This window comes from Parus major, chromosome 7 (genome assembly GCF_001522545.3).
Source record: "Parus major isolate Abel chromosome 7, Parus_major1.1, whole genome shotgun sequence".
In the NCBI taxonomy this organism is placed as follows: domain Eukaryota; kingdom Metazoa; phylum Chordata; class Aves; order Passeriformes; family Paridae; genus Parus; species Parus major.
In genome coordinates this window covers 18,976,910-19,001,384 of record NC_031776.1, presented here as the reverse complement: position 1 = coordinate 19,001,384, position 24,475 = coordinate 18,976,910, and positions in this window count along the sequence as shown.

Genomic DNA, 24,475 nt, shown 5'->3' with positions numbered 1-24,475 from the left:
AAATTTTCCGTGAGCAGGAAATTTGAAAGGTGAAGACATTACAAGTGTAGCTTGTATCTGAACTATAACAGAAGTTCTGTTCAGAACTAGAAATACATCTGAATTTACCTTTGAATATTATCTAGATGACAGAGGTGATGAATGAATAGCAGCATGAAGGTACACCCTCATCTCAGAATTTCCTGTTGATGGTTTTTAGGTCAGGGAATGCTTTTCTTTAATGTGAACAGCAGATAAATGTAACCAAGAGGAAAAAGACAGGGAGGTGTTAACACCTTCAGCTTACACTACTTGTCAAACACAATAGGAATTTAAATTATTTTCTAACTAATAAATGTATACTGACTCCATTAGGAGAATGTATAGGTCTTGGGACCTAGAGGAAGAATATACAGGTTGTAATGACAGCATAACAAATGTAAAGTCATAACCTTTTCAGACTTGTTATATATAAATGAGATTGCAGTCTAGTTGAGAATACAATATGCAATTGTGACCTTTCTTCGAAATACAGAAATGGTGCTTAACTGTGAAATTCAGTTTGGTCTCCAGTGTGACATAGCTATTCATTTTTAAAGTGATTAATTTCAGTTAGTATTGACTAAAGACTTCATAGGACTGAATATAGAGATACCATGAGCAAGAACAATGTATAAGCAAGTATCATCTCCCTAACTAAGCATTTACAGGTAGCCATTTTGTCAGATTTTCCATACATAAAATAACAGTCAAGTAGGAAATATAAAAATGAAATTAACTCTCTAATTACATAGACTGAATATGGTTTATAGTCTTTTCAATGAACCATGCCTCATTAGAAATACAGATATGATTAAAGAACTATAATCCTGAAGAACAATTGGACAAATGGAATATGCAGATATCTTCAGTTTATGAAAACTTATAAACAAAATGCCACATACAGCTTTATCTAAGAAATTGTTTCTTGTAAACTTTGAAAGGTAGGAATGTCTGGGTTTGCAAAAACCAGGGTCATCAGTGGGAATTACAGTCTAAACTGCAGGGTTTGTAAATTACAGGGAATGGAACAGGTTTTAATACTATAAATTAGGCATGGAATTTAGATCATATACTAAATCAAATTGGATGTACCTCCAATGAGAAGATGCAGAGCACGTTCTCATATTTGTGTGTTACTTGCTCTTGAATTTGCTGATCAAAAAGGGACTGGTCTCTTACTGAACTGTAAATCCCAAAGGATTAATGTTCATGTTGAACAGACTGGATCACCAACATAATGACTTCTTATGGCTAATAATATCTATAGTTTCACAGCACTCTTACCTTTACTAGCTGCATCTACTGAATGATATTGAACCCTCACAAAAATGAAGTCCTGAGAGAGCTTTTCTGCAACAAATAGAAAATCAAAAGAAAAAAAATTTGTGTATGCGACATTCCAGTAGGATGCTTTAAAATTATAAAGTAAAAATTATTTGCTGTTTCCTGGATGTTCTTTTTAGTGAAGTGAGATATGGAAAATATAATACATTAAAAATTTAGCTTATAATTGGTTTACTCTGTAGACAGAATTTAAGAACAGATAATGTGTTTATAATACAAAACTCAGCAGTAACTTCAGTGCTTATAAAAATAATAAAAAATATTATCTCTGTGAAGTTATTACTTCATTTAAACCAGGTCTCTTGGCACATCAAGAATCCAAACAGATGTCTTGAATTAATTGAGTAGACAGGAGTGATAAACTTTCAAAGCTCTGCTGACCTTGTAGTAGCTATCACAAATTGCAGTACCTGAAGATCTTATTCTTTTGCTTTTATGGCTAATTTTATCTTTGGCTAAAGGTCAAAATTAGTCTATTCAATAAGCAATTTAAAATTAAAAGCTCTAATAACATTTTAGTAAAGTTATTTCATCCTGTTACATAAAATGATTAAATATATGTAATTATATGATTAAATTTTCCAATTACTGGTTTTCATGTGTTAAAGGAGTCTGAAAATACCCCATGCCATTGTCAGAATAGTGTGTATAAATACATTTTCTTACACAGATTTACTGATGCCTGTAGGTTTTGGACTGTGTTTGGTTTTAAGCAGATTATTTTTCATGGACTTTACCTCAAAAAGTCTTAACTGTGATGTAATGTGGTATTTGTTTTGAAAGAGAAAGATAATTTTTAAAAATAGCAGTGTTTATCTTTTCATGCATGTTGAACTCAGGTTTCTGAGTACTTCCAACAGGATAATCTGCCCTAACTTTAATTATATTATACTGGGTTTATGTCATATAACTCTACTATTTTACAAGGTATGTAAGTAACAGTAGAAGCTCAAATGATATTTTAAGCATAAATTTACTCATAATAACTAGGAAAACTAAAATAACATTTGTGAAAAGCAAATTTTGTGCAGTAAGGAGGATTTTTAAGGTATGATAAAGAAATGTATCCTATTGCCAGTAATGCTCGATGTATAAATCATGAAAGTAAAATCTAATTTCTGAATGGACAGGACAGAAAAAATCTGCCAGAATTGTTCATATATACCTTTTCACAAGTCAGAAACAGGAATCAGAAATTACAGTTCAAAATTAATCTAATCACATTTAATTTAAATCTAACCAGATTTGTTAGCGGATTCTGTAAAGACATTCCTTGAGTTTGAACTCACATTTATTTCATGAGCAAACACATATGGGTTTTACATCAGGTTTTTCAGGGAGATCTTAGTCCTTACTGTGAGGGTCTGTGTGCAGGCAACAACATGTGTGGAGATCCAGCACCACAACTTGGTTGTAAGGTACAAGGTAACCTGGAGAGAGAAGATCAGGGAGACATCATGGCTTGGCAGAACTTCTACATATTCTGTCTTGTGGACATTGTTGAATGAACTGATTTTAGTCCTTATTTAATAAAGAGTGTAATTTCCTGGGAAGTTAAACTGGAAGGAAAGTTCCATGAATCTAGACAATGGAAATTATTTACATAAATAATGTAATACTAGAAGAAAAGGTGAACTAGAAAAACTACTCCAGGAGCAGGGAAGCAGAGGATAGAAGAAAGAAGGGTTGAGCTGTTTTATTAAAATATAGTGATCAAAGATCACAAGCTTAATGTTTTATAAGATGAGATGAATAGCTTTCTAAACCTAGAGACTTAGGGACAGTGATCTTTCTCTAAGTCTCTAGTGATCTTAGGTGGCCAGTGATCCTTTATTAATGCAACTGATTAAAAAAAGAAATTTAATACATGCAAGAAAAAAAAAATCCTGTGTTCCCCTGTGTCAGCTTCATTTTGTGAAAAGTTTTTTTCAAATCTTATGCGTAAGAGAAAGAATAACAACTCCTGCTGTATACATACAATTGCTTGAAGTCCAAAATGCCTGAATCTCCAGGTTTTCTCTGTGGAATCCGTTTAATCAATTGCTCAGGTACAACAGACTATTGCAAGCTCATATATATTTAATGATGTAATATAAGCTTCTGGACAAGTTCATGAGGTGACAGTGGTCCAGCCTCAAAAGAAATTGAGTTGCAGCTCACTGTGCCTTTGCACTTGGCCTAAATCCCTTGAAGTGATGGGATGCTACAGAGAAGCACAACAGTGTACTTAGTAGGAGGGCTGAGAACACTGCATTTGAGGCATCTGCAGCTTTCTCTAGCCTAAAGACTAGGAAGAAAACTTGGTGTTCCCTACAGTAGGCTGGAACATGAACAAAAGGGACAGCAATACATAAAAGAAACCTTTATAACACTGACAACATGCACAGTAAAAGCATTCAAAAGCATAGTAAGGGTTTAAAAAATATTGTGTGTAGGAAGCTAGGGCAAAGAGACAAAACTATCAGGCCTAAACAATGAGTTCTGCCAACTCTTCTTTTGTTCTTATATTCACTTCTATTTAGGATTCTTTACTGTGTGCTGTACTGACAGCTCAGTGCTTGGCATAGGCCCTGCCAGCGAATTCCAACACTGAGCCTCTGTCAGAAATCCTGCTTCTTCAATGCTCTGGGCAGGTCATGAGCGAGCCTGGTATCTGCCCAAGCAGCACGGGCACACATTAATGATTACCTTCCCAAGTTTCTGGCTGTTCTAGCACAGCCCTGGGCAGTTGCTGGATGCTGTCCAGTCAGCAATTTTCCAGTTCAGAAAGCTGTGGGTAGCTGTGAAGAAGCACAAATCACAACTATCTGTCCTTGGCCTGTGCAATAATAGCCCATGGTCAAAAACCAGCCAAAGATAAAAGATATCCAGGAATTTGGCAATGCTATTTCACACTGATGTCTGACATCTTTGCTGTTTGTAAGGGCACTTGGCTAAACTCACTGTACATTTTGGGGATCATAGCATGGTACTTTATTCATATTAATAAGTCATTATTATAGTATGTGGAGATTTACTGTACAAAAAATTTTTGATCCATGTCAATATTATTCCAGCTATGAACTGAATGTCTGTTTTTTTAAATATAATATGCCTGAATTCTTATCTGATGATTCATAATAGATCCAAACCACTTGTTATGACTGATGACTATCAGAGGCTTGTTCATAGTAACAAACAATACCTGTTAGGTTTGAACCCCTCTCCTTTTACTTGCATTTTGTGGGACATTGTTTAAAGTAAAAGTTTAAGTGGGAAAAAAATCTTCCCCAAAGTAATATGAAGATGGATGCAGCCACTACAGCTCTGCACACTATTTTCTTTTAATGTTCTTTATCACTGTGCTGTCAGAATATATTTAATATCATGTAAATTCTGATCTAAGAGAATTAGATTCATTCCATATCCAGTGAATAACTTCAGTGTTTTGGAACAGTCAAGTCTTTATCTTGTAAAATTAAGATGCTGGCCCAGCATACCATTAGCTTCAGATTATTAATGAAAATTTAAGTACATTAGCACAGTAATATAATGGGGCCTGGTTTTAAAAATTCCTGGCAATTTGGTGAAGAAAGCTGTCAAACAAAATGAGCCTGGTAGTCACTAATAATAGTATATATTTAAGCTTACATGCTCCTACACAGTTTGTTTTTTATCAACTGATGGATTGGGCAAAGTTGGTTTATGAGAGAAGCAACTTGGGCATCAGCTGTCCCAAGGATTGCTGGCATGCATCAGGATGGCAAACAAATGGGTTTGTTACCCAGGCTAGTGGGTATGCATGTGTGGCTCCTATAACCTCACAAAGGCACGGGAGGGCCCATAGGTACAAGGATTTTGTTGGGAAAAGTCCTAAGATACTCCATCCATTTCCATTTGCTGCTCCTGCTGAGACATTCAAGCTCCCACTGCAGTGCTGTGGCTCACTGAAGAACTGGGAAGAAATGCATGTTGCACAGAGCTTATCAGTAATGTCAGCACTGTGACAGAGCAACAGAGGATGGGAATTGAAGGTGGCTGGGTCAAGATATACAGTCTCCTGTATAATTCTTCAGCTTAATCCGTACTAGTTTCCTGCCTGCTTAGTAGGAGAGTTTGGGGTTTGGGGAAGAAATCTTCGAAACTTACAGAAACTGCAGTTTTGAGCTGTGCCAAATATGGTATAACTTTGGCAGAGATTATTCCTTAATCTTAAAATTACTAGAGTGCTGCAACAACAAAATAAAAAATGAAAATGTTTACAGCTGATGTATATCAGATTCAAAGTGTATATTTAAAGCATGCCAGTAAAAAATATAAAAACATCAGTTGTGCAAAACTGATTTATCAGATCATTGCAGCTCAAAATTGAGAATCAAGTAAGACAGACATAGATACATATATTCTTTTTGGTTGTCAGGGTGAAAGAATCATTTCTAGGATCAAGAAATAGAATGTAAATCAGTCATATAATATGCCAAGGATGCATGATCTCCAGAAGCATGTTTTTCCTATATGCCATTTTATGGTGGTTGAGAGTAAAATCAGAGAATGTCTTTGTTGATTGGCTAGAATCAGAACAGGATTTAGTAATTGCAAATGCTGGAAATACAAGAGCTGAGATTTTTGTATGTACACATTTTTGGGACAGTCAGGGCATATCTCTTATCAAATAAAATTAGTTCCAAGGTCATGCATGAGTCTGGGGGTGAAGATGTTAGTGGTTTTCATGAATACCAGTTCACAATATTTTAAATAAATCATCTACTACCGAACACAGTTTGATTGAACCCAGTAATATGTAACCTACAACTTCACTGAATGCTTGTCTAATCTTGCTGACAACTTGACCAATAATACTACTATTTATAAAATGACCTGCACTAAAAGAAGTGAAGTCGGGTAAAGCAGCTGGCTTGCTCTGACTGCTGCAATAATGCTGGACAGTTTAGATGTGATCCACACATATCAAAAAAGTTTGGTTTTTTTATTTATTCAGATTGGAGAACAGAGTTATTTAATATATTTGCTCAATTTTATTTTCTCACAATCCCACATGCAGAAATCGTTGTCTCAGGCTGAACTGTGCCATCGCTCAATGTGCTGACATTTGAACAAAGTTTTCTCAGACAAACATACACAGCCAGGACCCAAGAGGGAAAAGATGACAGGAAAGGCAGCAGCAGCATTACACTAACCCTAGCACTGAGAAGTTTGATCCTGAAGATCAATACTAAGGAGAGCTTGATATAATAGACACATCTCAAACATTATTCCAGGTAAGGACCTAACAGTAACAGTAAGTCTCAGAGAAAAACATCTGGGTCCTGCCTTGCAATAGAGCTCTAAAGGAAGGAGCAGTGTGGTAACTTATATTAGCACTGGAGGTTTGTTATGTGTGTCAAGCACCAGACATTACAAAAGAAGTAAAAAAATACCATGAGTATTAAACTATTAGCAACTTAAAGAAGTCATTACTCCTCTAAGACTCAGCAGTAACATTACAGTCATTTAAATACTGCTGTCTAGCAGATGTGACAGCTGCAGTACACACTGTTAAAGAGGCACCGTAAGCTTTGGGGTCACTTTGTGTACTCTTGGTCCTTCATGACATGGCAAGACCCAGTAAAAGCAGCGGGTTTGATCAGAATATGTGAGGAATCCAGAAGGAGAAAAATATTTGTATTCAAAGGTGCCTTTGGCTCCAAAGTTCATTTCGGATAGAACTCCTAGCATCATGGTTTTATGGATACACATCAATGCTCTGAAGGGAACATCAGCTCTCTGCTAATCAGTTACTTACAAGAGGATTCAATAGCACATAGGAAAAGAGATAAAGATACTACAACAGTAATTGTTCTTTGAGTTGTTACGTTTAGAATGGATGCCAGACTCTGCTCCACAATTCACTAGGATGTTGATGGTAAGAGAAACCTGGAAGATTTGGCTTTCTAGACTTACATCTTTTCATACAAGCAGAAATTGGTCTAAGGTACTTCCATGTGCCTAAGTTGCTGCTCTGGGATCTCCAGGCTTGTTCAGATGAGGGACAGAGGTCCTGTATAGTGGAAATCATGTTGACAGCAAGACTTTCAACCACTGTAACTTTTAGAATGTAAATGCTGATAAAAAATGTGGAGCACGAGGCAACATATTTCCAAGAGGGAAATGGGCTACTAAACATCATCTGCAAGAGCCAAGGCAAACACAACAGCATCTATGCTTTCACCATTAGGAGAAGGCAAAGGAAATGCACCTAAAACCTTCATTTTGTGTTTGATCTGTTATTACTGAAGGAACCCAAGTACAGAGAAAAACAGTTGATGGGTTTCAGATTTTAGTTGCTTTGCCAGAGTAATTTTGAATAGCAAAGACCTGTTGCAGAAAATAACTTCTGAAGGCTGGTGCAATGTTGTTTGCATAAGCTTGATAGTAAAATAAGAATAGTAATAGCCCCACTTTGAAAAGAAAAAATAGTTTAGTATGGCATTAATACTACAATTAATTAGTATTAATTGCTAAAACACTTGTTTTCTTATAGACTTCTATGGGTAATTAAGGTACAACTTTCAGAAAAAATTGACAGTATTAAGTTTTCCTAAGGAAACCACTAGCTCAGTTGTACATTTCATTGTTTATATTTTCTGTTGTAAAAATAAGTTCAAGGGAAAGGAGACTAAAACTACAGTTGCAGTATTTGTGACTGTAAAAGGCAGAATGTTACTGTGGACAAAAATATATGCTAAGTCTGATCAGCTCTGTGACCAAGGGCACTCCTCACAGAGCTAAAATGAAAACCCACAAGGATGTTTTGTGGACAACAGTAAACCCAGATTATGTCTGTCTGTTCAAAAGAAAGCTTACAGGTATGAGGTATATGAAAAAATACCTTTTTGAATACTCATTAGTGCCACTGATCTTTCAAGATGATCATTGAACTGCTCCCAGTTTCAATAATGATATTTAAAAGGAAAGAAGAAAAAGAAAAAGGAAGATGATGAAATTAGAGGGGCACCTCTTAAATGAACAGACATTCCAGTGTGATTTTTTTAAGACAATTGTTATTTTTTTTATTTTATGACTACCTTCTTTCTAAAGAAGCTTTCACCATTTTTTTACAGCTGGGAAGGATAGTATTACTAGGAAAAGATTTATAGATAGAACTACTTTTTAATAGGCCGCAAATTATTGCAGCATGTTATGCAAAGGTTCCCAAATTTAAATGCAAGTGCACAGACAGAACACAGGAGGACTTGCAAGAACAAATCAAGGGACTGTAATACAGTTTAGCTTTTCTAGGTAGGATAGGCTGTATGTGTAAGCCCTCTTATATTTACGGTTAGGTAATGGATTTATTGAGGTTTGGTTCTAGATTCTCTGTCTTTCGAAGTTCTCTTTGCTCTTTTTTCTCCTTTTGGTAGACACCTAAAAACATTAGCTACAGCAGCAGAAAACAGATCAGTAAATCAGCTTTACAGAGCAAACACAGAAATACTGGAGGAAATAAACTTCAGCATAAATTCTACCCTACTCCATTTTTCCAGTTATTACAGAAATGTGGGTTTGTGCCATATATAGATAATCTTGTTACCATGTAAGCTGCTGGAAATGGCTGTAATCATTCTGCCATTGTATAAAGGCAGGGAATATTTTATTTTTTTTTTTCATTTGATGAATAGAACAGAGCTAAAAACAGGGTTTTTTTCCACAAGATATTACTAACAAAGCTGCTGAGGAAACAACAAGTCTTAGCCCATGAAAACTCATATATTTGGTTTGGAAGATGAATGAAAAGGCAAGGAGTCCCAAAGCTTTTCACACAGATAGCAAGAATACTGCCTACTCTCAAAACATTCTGACTTGAAGGTTTTCATTGAAAGCTCCTCTGAAGTAGTTATAAAAATGACCAGAATGCATCACTTCTAGGAAAATAGTAAGAACAATTCTAGACATGTTAACAAAGCACTGAAAAAGGATAAAAAGCAGAAATTATTTGGATGCACTGTTTTATCCTAAGCATTATATTTAGAGAAAAGACTATTTATCATATCAAAATTAAATACAGTATCAATTTTAAAAATACAAATATATGCATAAATATATTGACAAACAAGGGAGTCTTGTCAATCAACTGAAATCAACTGAAGAAGTGTATCCCTTTTCTGTCACTATGAGCTCTCTACATTTCCCTATTTTTTTAGTCAGATTGTGAGGAAATATATTATACTACCTGCTAGTAATCTGAAAACCAAATCATGAAATTGTTTCCATAATGGAAACTGTATGTGCATCGAACTACCAATATGTATAAAGATGCTCGAAAACATATTCTGAAGAGAAATTTCCATATCTGACTACAAAAACTTGTGCAAAAAGCACATAGAGCAAAAGCTGTAAAATGTTCTTATGGAAGTGTTGGCATTCAGTTGCTTTTCTCCTATTTATCTGAAGAAGGAGGCTGCCAGGTCGAGGTGTGAAGCAGGTCCTGCCTCTCCCTGCTTTGAGAGCAGCTGGGCTCTTTCTGTGAAATTTTAACCTGACATTTCAATCTAAGTAAATCACACCAGGAAAAAAGGTGAGACTTTCTCTCAAACGTCTCTATCGTGCACAAATCCTTTAGTATTTTTAAACTACTAATGCTACTACATTCTGTAATAGCAGGGGAAGGGGGGGAGGGTTGCAGTTATTATGGGGTTTATTATATTTATTTTATTATATATATTATACTTTGATTATATATACTTTATTATATTTCATTTTTAATATTGTATTATCTACTATTATATTTCACTAATACAGTATTATGTTCAAAAGAGGTATGAGCAAATCCTGACATTTCCTTAATTGTAGAAGTTCTAGCAGGGGTAAGTTATTAATGAATAATGTATCAAGAGTGGGAGAAAAAAATCCCCTTTATTTATAGTAGGGAATGCTTCTTTAATTTTGTCCTCAACGAAAAACTCACACAATTTTGAATATTTTTCTCCTCTGGAACCTGAGCACTTGTATGGAACCTCAATCGTCGTTATGGTGAAAAAGAATCCATGCTGCCTATGTAATATTAGAGTTAATTTTTAACTGACTGTGGCAAGAAAGCATGATGCAATTTTAATTTCAGTGATCCTGTTGCAACTGGGGTATCTCCATCCATTGAACTACATGATTCCAACATGACTGGCAACAGAATCTGGCACTTGGGCTTCTGTTAATGTAATGAAGTATTTCAAGGCACACAAGAATTTAAAAATATTATTAGAAGTATTTAATGTTATTAAGATTAGTTATGTAGACTTGACTTATGTATCTAATATAAAATGTAACTAATTAAATAAAATGATCAAATATTTTACAAGGCTAAGATTCAGATCTAGAAATATTCCACAGGATCCCATTCTGAAATTCTTTCCCCAAAAATAGAATTGCATTACTATTCCCTAATATTCATCATTTTCCTGGTCCTTTTACCATTCTAGTTATCTAGATATTAATATTTTTATTATATTATTTATTTTATTTTTATTTTTATTATTTATTTTATTTTTATTATGTTGTTGTTTTTATTATTACCGATTGCTTTTTGGTTCCAAAAAACAGAATTAATCTTTTGCTGCTGTGTCTAAGTTAAACTATTTAACCACCAGATTTAGCATTATCTTTGTTCTTTCTTCAAAGGAAGTGCATAGTAGACTGTGTTATCCTTAGACAAGTATCCCTGTGGTACGGATGATTTAATGTCAACATTGCAAGAGAGCTAAAAAAACATCCTATCTTTGTTTGAAATGCTTGTATTAGAAGTAATATAAGCCAACAGATACAAATGATGCCAAATGCACTGCATCTTTCAAAGTTTCCATTGCCAAGAGTACATTTTGAACTGGCCAAGTTCAAATGGGTTTCTTTTTATTACTGAAAGCAGAATGTTGGAAAAGTTGTGTCCAGCTTTTTTGAAAGCACTCAGCTGAAAATCATAAAATGCTTTATTTATGATTATTTGGTTATACTAATGCACTCCATATTATCATCACTTTCAAGTCCTATAGACAATTTGGGCTCTAGCAAGGATTATTACTTGTTTGGAAGCAAATGAGTAGATAAATTCATTGGGTATTTGATTCTTTTTACAAAGAGACTATCTAATATCAAAAGCAATGCACAGTGTACTGCTCACAGGGCTGGCATGACATCCCAAGAGCCCCAGAAACCAATTCGTTTCAACCTCCAGCAGCTTATTTCCCCTCCCACGGTTTCTAGAACTCAGCCAAATTCCTTCCTCCATGTAGTTTTGCTGAAACAATTTGTTACTTCAAGCTAAAATGAACTTAGTACTATGTCATTTCCCCTTCTCCCACATATTAAATCTTTTGGGATAGATTTTCTTTTATATTATGCTACTATTTCTCTGTTTGCCTTAGTAAGGGCTGCTGAATACTTTTTTAAGTGAAAAAAATAAAAAGGGATCTTCACAGTATTGTCTTGGAAAAGGTTTTTTGACAACTGTAATGCAAAAACCTTTTTCATGCAAGTCCAATGTTTCTCAACACCTACCTGATTTAACTCAGGACCTAAACTTTTGAAAAAGGGAGCACTGATATCTAGCTCAAACAGTTAATAGGGTTTTTCCCTCCCCTAGGACTACTGCTTGATTGACACAATTCTGTGGCTGCTTTACTGCAAGATATATAGGCAGCTGCTGATAAGTGTGATTGCACTTTCTCTTCCCAGATTTTCATGGCAGTGCAGTAAGTCTGACTGAGCCAACTGATTTTTGTGCTTTATTGATAATTTTTTGGGGGTTGGTTTTTTTTTGGCCAGATTAGTCCATGATCCAGTTCATCATCTGGCTGTACAAATGATAGTGGGGTGATGTAGGGTTGGCCATGAATTAAGGGAGCAATGGGAATCACACTTCCAGTCAGAGGCTGCACTCAAAACAGGTCAAGGTGACTGTCCAGCTACAGCTGACGTACAACATCATGCCTTGATAGAGAAAAGAAAGAAGGGAGAATGAGATGATCTGAGGTCAACTGACCACAAAGTTAATCCCATATATTCCCCCAACACTTGGCAGTGCACAACAAATTCAAATTTTTACTCGCCTGGGTAGAACTGTAACATACTCTCTGTCCTTCTTCTGATGTGACAGCAACTGGATCCATTTGTATCATATTTATTCCTTTTGCCCAAACATATGAAGTTCGATTAATGACTTGTATTAAATAAAGGAAGTAGAACAATAATGGATCAGAGTAGCAGAATTACAGTGACAGAAATGCTCACATTTAGAGGGAGACAGAAAGCAATAGTAATCTTGAGAGAGAGATAAAGGGATGGAAAATGGAAACAGCACAGCACATCTATAAATAACTTCCAAATGAGTATGCAGTATACAGATCATATGAAAACATCTTTACTCATGCAGAGCTCCTAATATATTCTTTAGGCAGAACAAGCACTCGGCTAACAGATACTCAGTATTTCAGGTCAGGGTTTCTAGTAAACTGCAGGTGATGGAGTTCTTATAATCTGCATCTCTATAAACTTTTTAAGTGGACAAAAAAAGCATCAAAAAAGAATACAGAAATATGAAGGGATGGTTAAAAAGAACAACAAAATGAGAAAAAAGAGAATACAATCATGCACAGACAGAAGAGCATTAAGGGAACCGTAAAGGAAATAGTCGCAAAGTAAATCCATAGCATGTATGTTGTAAGATAATCTCTATTGTCAACTATGAATCTAAGTTATAGAGTGTAATGCCAACACTAAAAGCTAAAGAAAAAAAACACATTAAGAACACTACTTTTGCAGCTATTAAGACACAGGTATTAATGTCTGTCAACAATTTTTTTAAAAAAATGTATGATTTATTGCATTGTGCAAGCATCCATATTTTAAATCCACTAGAGGATGGTTTCATCTATTTCTGTTACCTAGTAATGATTCAAAAGGCCTTATAAATATTCAAAACATTTAAAAAATGCTAAATTGCATTTTTAAAGTAAATAATTTTTTTTTTCTTTTCAAAGTAAAAATTATTTTTATTTTTGAATAAATAATATATCACCAGCCAGCCAAAGGAAGTGATTTTCCTGCTCTGCACTGGTGTAGCCTCGCCATGAATATTACATGCAGCCTTAGGCACCACATATAAAAAGGACATTAAACTATTGGAGAGCATCCAAAGTACAACAAAGATGGTGAAGGGCCTTGAGAAGGAGCCGTGTGAGGAGCAGCTGAGGTCACTTGGTCTTTCAGTCTGGAGGAGACTGAGGGGAGACCTCACTACAGTCACAACTGCCTTGGGAGGGGAGGAGGGGCAGAAACTGATCTCTTCTCTCTGGTGATCAGTGACAGGACCCAAGGGGATGGCCTAAGGCTTTGTTAGGGGAAATTGAGGTTGGTTATCAGGAAAAGATTCTTCACCCGAAGGGTGGTCAGGCACTGAAACAGGCTCCACATGGAAGTGGTCACAACACCAAGCCTGACAGAGGTCAAGAAGCATTTGGACAGTGCTCTCAGGCACATGGTTTTTGACTCTTGGGGTTTGTCCTGTTCAGGACCAGAAGGTGGACTTTGATCATCCTGATGGGTCCCTTCCAACTCATCTTATTCTATGATTCAATAAACATTACTGTTTTTTAATGGATACGTTTTAACATAATAAATATTGATTTCATATCGACAGCATATATCCAACACAATTTGCATCAGGGCTGAGTATTTGTCATTCTTTTGGTAACAGTTATCTTTTGTAAGGTACAGGCCCTTGTGAGCACAGCCTATGTAACTTGATGGAGTATCGCAGTGAAGATAAGCAAAGTGAGACATGAATAAGCTTCCATGGTTCATTTCTTAGCCAATTCCTAACCTGGATTTGGTGCTCTTGTTCAAACTGTGCTCCAATGTGCCTTTCCAGAGTTTCTGCAATTGTCCCTTCCCCATATGACAGATAAGTACTAGGGTGATATTTCTTAACTCCTCAGAAAATGAAGAATGACTTCATAACACAAAAAAAAAGTAATGCTATTAATATTTAGAAAACTTGCAACTCTTGGCTGGAACATACAAACTTCCAGTTCTCCCATAGCCTGAACACTCAGAGATGAGAGACATTCTGAAGCAGTAGCAGAATCCTGCTGCTAACAAGAGACAAGAGTTTAAAAGTCTTACAATAGTTTGCTCCTTGGGCAGAACTTACGTCTTAGAACATTACCATTTCAGTTCAACTCCCTTAAAAGCTTGAGTGTTTTTTATTATGATGCTGCAGCAGCAAGAATAGCGTAGAAAATATACTCTGAATTCCAACATTAGTGAAATAAGAATTTTCTCAATAAATAATATATCAAAACAGGGAGGACTGGATAAAAGAGAAAACTTGAAAACATGCTGTGCAGTGTTTAAAATACCATGAGCTCATACTTGGAACACAATTATTGTCTTTTTTTTATGATTCTGTATTTTATGAGGCTGTAGAGAGTGCAGCCATTCATGGAAAAATGGGTCCTCACTTGCCAATTAGTCCAACATGAAAATACTTCACATTTTTTAAGGGAAGAGTAAATTCTAATAGGTGGTTTATTTTGTCTCCATATCAAAATAGTTTCAAGGCACTAATCACAGCACTGTGCTGTAATTATTTGATTCAAACTACATTTAAACTATCACTATAGAGACAAAAAATGTCTAGGCAGATGCAAGTAAGTATCTCTGCTGGCATCATTACAGTTGCATAGAGGCTTCCTGATACACTGTGGATGAGTTGGTTTTCTCCTTAGCCAAACTAAGCTGTGCTGAAGGAAATGTCGTATTTTGAAGAGGTAGCTGAGAATACAGTTCAATTCTTCATTGCCTTGGTGAAGCCATGACACAGCATTGTAAAGACACACATGCTCAACTCTTACAGAGTTTACAATATTGCTAAGTAAATAAGAACACCAGAACATTAAGAGTATGGTGATGTTTCTTGCTATGGTAAAGTTTCCTAGAAAGTGCAAGACCAGTGGTGAAACACAACCCTTTTGCCAACTCAGTATTTGAAATAAGCATCAAAGCATACACAACCCTTACAGGATTTGTAACTTGTTCCAAAAGTACCCAACAACTTTTACTTATTCAATTACCATGAAGTCTTGTTATTTACAGTATAAAACTGGAAGACATCATATAAATATATATTATACATTAAAAATATAAAAGTATGTTAGAAATATAAAATCTATAATAGATATATAAATATATAATATATTAAAAATTATATATATTTCCATGTAATTTAGCAGCCTACAATTAAAAAAAAAATAAATCATTAATTAGGAAAAAAAAAAATCTTGTTCTGATTTTTTGTTTCCTGGAGGCAACATAAGAAAAACAGCTTCTAAAAGCAGGCAGCCTGGCATGAGCAGCCGTAAAGATGACCTGGTTAGAAGGTTGGGACACAGCCTGTCATCTCTTTGACAGTGTAACTCCAAAAAATACCTCTGATGTTGCTTTTTGGCACAGTTACTTTGCAGAGCTAGAGAAATATAAAAGTGAGTGCTAGAGAAATTGTCCTTGTCTCAGCAAGGATGTTTTCTGTCTTCTTGATATGGACTATGAGCCTGTGAGTGCTGGTCTAGCTTAGGGGTGTTTTAAGAAACATCTTAATCATTTGGGCTCTCCACAGAGCTGGTTAAAGCATTCTGTCAAAATGGTTTTTTGAGAAGAAAATACACGCTCATCATAATCTGTAAAACAATAAATACTTGCAAAATATGGTTTATGAAAACAAACTGATGTCTCTTAAAATTAGAGTTTATGATTTAACTACTTCAGCTAGGAAGTAGTTAAATGCCCTAATTTAACACTTTTTTAAAAGCCAAACAAAATGCTGTGCATTTTATATTTTGAAACAGCTTTTTTTAAAAGAAATTAGTAAATAAAATATGTCATTTAAAGTGTCAAAATCCTTTGTATTTATTGATAAAAAATGCTTTGATTAAACCCAACTGATTTTGGAAGGGATAAGGATTCATTCCATGACAAATTTCAGAACACTTTGTTTTTCATATTGGATCTCAAAAACTCTTCATTTAAAATTTAGCTTAGTGTTAAATGTAGTTAAGTTGCAGTTTAAACTAGAATTAATTACTGGCTTTAACAACTAAATATAATGCATTTGTATTGATAGTTTAGACAAGAAGATAGCTGAATACATATGAAACCCACTGTTTCTGCAATTTGGGAATGAATCAGTAGGAGGACTGAACAAAGAAATATCGTACAGTCAGCCTTCGCATGACAGAACAAATGGAAATTCCTATCTCTACCAGAATACTGTGCAACATGAATCATAAGAGAGAAAATAAATAAGAAAGACAAAAGAAAAGAGAGGCAGTAATACTGAGAACTGCATGTACAACTAAAGAAATAAAGGAAACAGAGAGCCACCAGAAGTATCACACCAGTGTAATGGCTGAAGACAAACTTTGCACAGAATCTGTAGAAATATTCAAAATACATCAACAGCTTTGACTTCATTACAGAAGAAAAACCTCAGCCTTTGTTCATACTGCATAAAGTTTCCAGCGTTTTCTAACATCTCCCGCAGCCATTTGTGGAACATTTTAATACCTGTATTTTGTAATTTTAAAAATCCCCCAAATCTATGAGAATTATCAGATGTGTGTCTCTGAAAACCCGAACACATCAGTGTTTTCCTTTCCTCCCTAGTGAATTTTGTGTTTTTCAGAATGCACTAATTTGAGAGCAGTGTGCTGTTTATAAACTGAAGGACCCAGCACACTCTACCAGCATGCCGAATATCTGGAGCTGGAGGAATTAATTCTAATGCAAATGAGGGTAGGGTTTCCCTGCAAGAGAAGTCTTTGCTGAATCTGCTGAGACTGATAACCTGGTTGCTATATGTCCAGCTAGGAATGTGGCAGAGATAAGCAAAATTAAAAAAAATTCAAAAGAACCCCAAACCTGTTAGCTGCCTAGCTGTTCTTCTCAATGCATTTGGACTCTAATTACCAGGATGTGAATGCTCTGCAGTTCAGCCACAACAGTCATCTTTAGAAGTATGCCAATGCTGCCTGCATTTCACTTCAGATATCATAATGAGCATGAAGAATTCTCTTTCAGGTGAGCTTCCCAAAACATTCAATAGCAGATACTTGCTGGTGCAAAAGAAAACAGTAAGAGGCTGATCCCATGTGGAAGTGGCATTGAACCAACGGTGCATGCAAAACTCCTGCCCCAAACATTCAGTGAGGAATAATCCCTGTTTGGGAATTTTGTGACCTTACAGAAGGTTTGCATTCTCAATTTCCTTCAATGCACTGAACTTCAGCACTGGCTCTCACAACAGAATTGGGTTTCTGTTAGCTTTCACCCCATGCTGGATGCAGGCATTCAATCCCATGAATCAGAAGTGCTGTGACTGCCTTGTCACATGAGAAAGAAGGGCTGACATCATTAGGATTGTGCTTCTTAGCAAGGCAATGTTTGGCAGAGTATCTGTGGCTGCAAAGTTGCACTGGTCTCTTTTCAGCCTGGAAGCTGATGTGGTTGACAGATGACAAAGAAAACTGCTGACTCAGGCATGTTTGATCCTGGTGCAGGACTGGAGTTGTGCTACAACTGCATGGTCTAGGAACCTCTTCTGCAGAAGGTGTGATACAGGCATGAAAGGGGAGAGGATCATACTCAGTCTTTGAGACTTCCTATAAAAGTCTCAAGAAAAGAGCAGTAATCTCTATTTTCTCTATTTTTTCTTTATTCTTTCTCTCATTTTCTGGGTTTTTTTAGTTTTATTTTCCCCTACAACCTTTTATGTTTTTCCTGTAATATTTCTCCTCTGCTACTTAACTTGTCCCCAACTTTCAAAAACAATAAGGATTATAAATCAAAAGAGAAGGATGCAATTAACAACTAGTTATTCTTGCTGTCCAAGAAAAATAGAACACTACACAGTTGGAACTCAGAATAATAAAAGGCCTCTTAGCTAAAATGCTTATTTTAGCTAAAATATTTTAACTTATCGCTTATTAGCGATGGGTTCTTTCCCAACAGAAAAACACACTGAGATGCATGAAATCTTGAAAAACAGAATTATCTCTCAAAAAATACATTCTGAACAAAATACAATGGTTATTCTCTTACTATCGCAGTCAAAGAGACAAAAGGGAAAACTGTGAAAAAAGCAGGCAAGAGAGCTATACCAAATACTTAGAACTGAAGAGTAAGGAATTAAGTACCTGGATAACAAAATTACAAACACCTTCTCATAATCTTTAATTTTTTAATATGATTCAGTATAAAGTTATATTTCAGAGCTCAAATTTGATTTCTAATTGCCAGCATTTTGTCTATTTGAGCACAGAGAGCAAAAGAAAAAGGACGATTGCAAAGGATAGCCTGGATTTCATCTGCTACTGAATCAAGCTCCTAATTTTTTCCTGCATTTATCAACATGAGATGGAGAGTAAAAATATAGTCTGTGTGTGTAATTCTTCTGTGTAATTTAGGCTACTAAATGTGTTGGGAGAAAAAAAAGTTAGTTCTCTTCCTTGCTATATATCTTATCAGTGGCTTTGCAGAGTCCTGTAGCAGCAGCACCCTTATCAGATTAACTGCATACTGAGCTGTGGAATCTCAAGAGAGAATACTGAAGTAAGGCTTTGAAAGATGTTAAACTATGCTAACACAGGAAGGAAGAAAGCCACAGTGAGGTGACTGAGGTACCTGCGAAGACTACCATGGCTAGTGATATCATCAAATCCATGGCCAGTCTCATGACAAGCTCTCAGTAGAAACAGTCACTTCTCAGTCTGCCTTTTGTTCCTATAGGGACAGAAAATATTATGGCCCTTCACAGTAACACTTTCACATTTGGTTTTCATTTGCACCAAAGGAAATTTCTTATTCCTCTCATTGAACCATGATACAAGGATAGCTTCTTATAATTGATCTTTCCTTTACTTTCAAATATAAGGTTTTTTTGAGTTTTTAGCAAATACGTACTCTTAATTCAAACATCACAGTTGTTCTTAGAGAAAAAAATATTTGATGGTACTGGTAATTCTGTGCTGTAAATTACCACATTTTAAAATTAAAATATGTGGATCTATTATGAATTATCTGTGACAAAGCAATTCCCTCTTCAGAGAGTGGTTTCATGGTAAGAGGCAAAGTGTTAAATACCATCCCCAATGTGTTGAAGGCTACTTAGTACTAACAAGCTTAAAAAGAAAGGTTGTGCTGTGTAATCTCTGAGACAAATGGCGTATTTGACAGAGCGAATTTAAAGTGCTATGTCTTACTGGCAGGGTAAAATCACAAAGTGGTACAAATGGATTCTCTGGCACGTGCATACAGTATTTCAAAAAGTATTATCCTTAGAACTCCTTATTCAAAAGTATGCATAAAAAAAGGCTGACTGATCAGAACAAAACGTAATACCATCACATTGTTTTCACACAGTTGTTGTTTACTCACTGGGAGACATAAAATAATTTTTAAAGTCCAGAAGGCACTATGGGGATAGTCATTATTTGTCTATGAACAGTTATTGTATTGGGGTCATTTCAATTTACAATATTATCTCAAATACTTTCCACTACTACTCTCTACATTTTGAAGTGACATCATTTCCAATTCTTTGAATTTTTCAAAATAGTTGTACTATTTTCTTTTAGTTCACACAAAAACTTGGTTAAAATTGAGTCTTTGTTTACAGTGTATCATAGAAACAAAATAAATGGTTTTCATAAAAATACACTGTTTCAAATGTTAAGGTAGGGAGCAATAAATAAGATTTATGAAAGAGTACTTCAAGTCTCTTTGCCTTTGCTATCATGAATATAGAATAGGTTTTAGTATTGTCCAACAGTAAAGGAGAGAACAGAACAGGTATTCCTCCCATTCCTGTTTGGATGTGTATATAGACAGTACAATTTTGGTAACTGAGTTTAGAGAGAGCTGGAACTTTGTAGTGTCCCCAAGAATCAATCAAAGCCTTTTTTTGGTACTTCTTTATATAAGAATAATTGTATAAATCACCGAGGCATCAAATCTGAAACTCTTTCAGAAGTCTCATATTTTTAATTTTAGAATGTATCCTAGGAATCAGCTAGATATACTACACAAAGAAATAGCCTTTGGCAGGATGACTTAAAGCCTAAACTCTATATAATCTGTGACTTGAACTTAAAATTGAATTTTCAAAACTGAAGATCTACAGCTTGTGTTGTTTGTGCAGCTATTAATGGCATCAAATCATGAGTTCATTACAACTTTCTGATAAATTGTCTGATATATGGTAGATTGAAAAAGCAGTGAAACATCATAAATAAAACTACTTTCTACAACATAGCATGAATGGTCAATGAAGGATGACTTTCCTTCACAACTGGTGAGTAATTTGTACCTTAATGAGTTTCAGTGGTCAGGACAATATCATTCCTATAAAAAATAGAGAGGCAAAGCAGCAACTTGGCATATTCTCTGATTCTGTTTGCTCTGAGATTTTGAAGTAGTAGTCAGATTTTCTTAGCTGCAAGGGAGGTATCCATATTTTGGCTACCTTATTACTACTGCAGACTGCACTGATGTGGCCACACTGAATCCCACAATTTAGTGCTTCACTCTCTTTTCCCAGATAGACAAAACAGATTTGTGCTTTGTGAAAGAGGGAAATACCTGGCTGTCAGAGTAAAGCAAGCTGCCACCAGAACTATTTGCTGTGTCTTTCTTGGCATAAAGCCATTGTTAAAGAAGGAAATTTCCTTGTAGGTCACAACACTATGGATTCAGGGAGCAAAGGCACAGGCAGGGGGCACAATGGGGATGACACACAGCATGTTCCCCTTGCTCTTTCTGGGCTTTTCCCAAGCCTTAGAAGTCTTGTTGAGATTTACAGGCAGAACAAAAAGAGAGGTGAAATTATGCAGGACAAAAGATATCACTGAAATTATCTGCAAGAATGTCCTTGATTTTTTCCTAATTCTCCAAAATTTACAATCTATATTTGCTGGCAGAGAAAGGTGACACCACATAGTTTATTGATATATGTGAAATCTCAGAAAGAGCTCTTCTGTTTATAAAATCTTCCCTTAATAAGAAAGGAATAGATCCCTGTTTTGATCTCCAAGTATTTATATTTGTATTTCTCGAAGTAATTATGGTTATATTGTTTTAGGATTCTGAATTACCTGAAAGTGTCCTCTAAATGTTAATTCCTTTTACTGAAATGATAGGATACATTTTGAAACAAATGATCAAAGATACAGGGTTTGTTAAGATGAAAGAGCTTTGAAGATCATAAACAGACCCCTGGAAGGGAAATCTACATGGAAATTATTTAGTCAGATTAAGAGGCAGAATTTGAGATGGCTCTAATTATTTCTGGTAGGAGGATGACAAATACAGGGGCATAGATGAGTAAGGGTTCAGAAATCTATATTCTGCATGGTTTTCATTTTGGGGCTTTTTTCACTCAAAACTGAGTAAGTTCAGGAAACTCTTGAGTCTGATATTAAGGTATGCTAAGTAATCTCTCACTTGGGAAGATCAGTTACATACTGTTAAGGAATCTGCAGCCTAGCTCTAATTTTGTATGGTTTTGGTTTTTTGGTTTTGTTTTTTTTTTTTAATTTCACAGGATTTTGCTTGTACTTGTCACATTTAAATGTTTTATGTATAAATATTTAAAGGATCATTTGGAGGTGACAAAACTAAGGTAGATGATGACTGTTGAGCCTAGACTCTGACTAAAGCGTTAAATCCATGCTAAGAGAAACACCAGGGAGCCTCTTACTTATCTTACCAGGAATTACTGGTAACCTTTGGCAGATACATCCATTTTAGGCATACTCTGGTGCAGCTCTTTATGCACAGCAAGTCTTAGTCTCATGAAAGAAACCCTTTTGTCAGTATTTCACCTGCATCTTGTCATCATAATTTTAAAAAAAAAAAATTGCATGAGAATTTCTTAATTCCCTACAATTCAACACTAAAAAGCAGTTTCTTCCTCTTTTGAGAGGGTTCTTAGGTGCCAACAAATACTACTGCTACACAGAAGAGACGGGAGCTAACTCAAGTGGATGAATACCCAGTTATTATGAAAATTTCAAAAATACTGAGGAAGTATGTGTTATGTACAATATTAAGGCTGACTTACTGTGTTTAACATTTTAACAGATAATTTTGACTTTTTTTTCATATAGACAGTCTATGTTTGGAAGAATTAATTTCACATCATGGAAAACATATTATACCTTTGCAACTAATGGTTTTAAACATTTTAATTTCATTGAGATTTAGGATGCAAGAAAAAATACACAGAGGAGAAATAGTTTGGGGAAAACAGTTGGAATGGACAAAACCAACAATGGATAGAGAGATGAAGCTGAGAATCTGAGACATGATGATTAGCAGCTTTTAAAAGCTTTTTGCCCTCTCAAAGCTTTTTGCTTGTGCTTTGTAGCTAAATATAGAGGCCTGGTCAACTTCCCTGCTAGCCCCTTACAATGATGTGCATCATTCCCATGCTGTTGACACCTGACTATTGTCATCCACCTTGTTGCCCCAGCAGGACTGAAGGACTTTTGCTGCTGGTCAATAATATGCTTTAATCTCCATAGAAACATAAGTACCATCATTAAACATCCTAGATAGTTATAAAGTACATGCATTAAATGAGCTATAAATACTCAGATTTCTGAGATAATCTGCATATAAAAGATTCTTGGAGAATGTTAAAACTAATGTTAAAACTAGAATTTTGACAGATTTTTTTCAGTACATATTTGGAACATTGACACAAAGTTTGGGCTTTTCTAGCTTTCCAGACAACAAAGTTGTCTTATCATAGCAACTACAAGGTTATGAAAATATTGGTTCACACCAAAACCTATTAATATTATTCTCCAAATTACATCACGTTAGAAATTGGAAACCACCTCTACTGCATCTTCTAACAATATTTTAAAAATACCTACACACCCTTTGCCAACAAATAAGAAAGAGACGTATATCTGAACAGGTACATTATTAAAAGTAGAAAAGCAACCCAATTTCTGCTTTACTGTCCAAAATCCCCCTTGGTTTCCTCTAGAAGCAACACATCATGCACTATTAGCCAAGTGATGTCTCTCCAGATTAATACAGGGAGCTTTCTCTCTGTTAAAGGAAGAATGCTTTAGGTCACAGAAGAAATTTTATTTAAATTCCCTCTGCACAGGCAATGGGAAAGAAATTGGGGAAGGGCTAGGAAAATCTAATCTGATGCTGTATTTCTCTTCTTAGTAGGGACTGTTATATTTCCCAGTTTTCAAAAGAAGCTGAAGTAGCAAAACCTGCTGAAGAAGAGGTTTCTAGAGGTTGTGGATTTGCTGCACTGGGCAAACTGCAGCCATTTTTATTGTAATCATAGTCACAGAAGTGTTCGGGCTTCCTTTTTACCGAGATTTGTTTTGGTCATTCCACAGCAATCTATTGCAAAACCACTGGTTGATAGTGCATTGGTGCCAAGATTTGAAAACTTATTTCAAAACTCTGGCTTATTTGGCTATGTACTAGCAGCAGGATTTGATAACTCATTTCGAAGTAGCATGAAATTGTTCCATCTGGCCCTTAGCATTTCCAAGGCAAGCACAGTGCATTAAGCCCAGGAAAGGCTGTAGGTCACCAATGTGCTTTACTTTTGACAAATCTTCATGGGCTGTTTTTCTGAGATTGAATTTGTACTTTTATTTCCTCCTGCGGAAGCCTACTTATTTTTCATTGATTTCCATTAAAGTAAGGAGAGCACTGATCCAGAAACAGTTCATGAATTGCATTATCCAGTTTAATTAGAGGGAACAAAAAGTTTCTCCACAGACAAAATAGTCAGCATTCAGCCTAAAATTCAGCTTTGGACAGTAATGGCTGTGGCTAGCAATGATCTGAAGTCACAGCCAATGCCAATTACCCTTCCACTCATTATGCAGTACATTATGAATGATGCTATAGCATGTTTTAATATTTAGTACTATATAGCAAATAGGTATATTTAATTTTTTTTTCTCAATTCAAACCTTTTTCAGAAATAGTCCAATAGTGAGTTTGTTTGAATTATTTATTAAATCAAATTATTTTTTTTGCTTTTTCT